Source organism: Geospiza fortis, unplaced genomic scaffold (genome assembly GCF_000277835.1).
Source record: "Geospiza fortis unplaced genomic scaffold, GeoFor_1.0 scaffold794, whole genome shotgun sequence".
In the NCBI taxonomy this organism is placed as follows: domain Eukaryota; kingdom Metazoa; phylum Chordata; class Aves; order Passeriformes; family Thraupidae; genus Geospiza; species Geospiza fortis.
Window position 1 is genome coordinate 409,619 of NW_005054601.1, and position 460 is coordinate 410,078.

The window sequence follows — 460 nt, forward strand, 5'->3', positions numbered from 1 at the left end:
CAAGCACAGGTCCCTGCTGAGGGGTGGCTGCGAACAGCTCCCAGGTGTGGGAGGGAGGGGACGCCGGCGGAAAGCTCAGAGTGCCCACGGGCACCGTGGAAGCTAAAGGATAACAGGGGAGGGACCCTCGTGATGTGTTTCTCGAGAGCCTCACGCAGCAGGCAGTCGGGCAGTTTGCCTTTTAAAGATCACGCAATCACGGGATGGGCAAGGTTGTGATGGGCAAGATATCACAGCAGCTCATTTGGACCCTGCTTAGGAAGGGTCACCTGAGTAGCAGAGCATTGTGTGCAGACAGTTCTGGAGTATCTCCAGGGAGGGAGACTCCATAACCTCTGTGGGTAGCCTGTCACTGGTCCCGTGGGGATAAAATCTTCCATGGCAGCCCCTGCTTGTCCTTGTGCTCAGTGAGCTTTGCCACAAGTTTTTCAGCTTCACAATGGACGAGCTCAGACTCTCC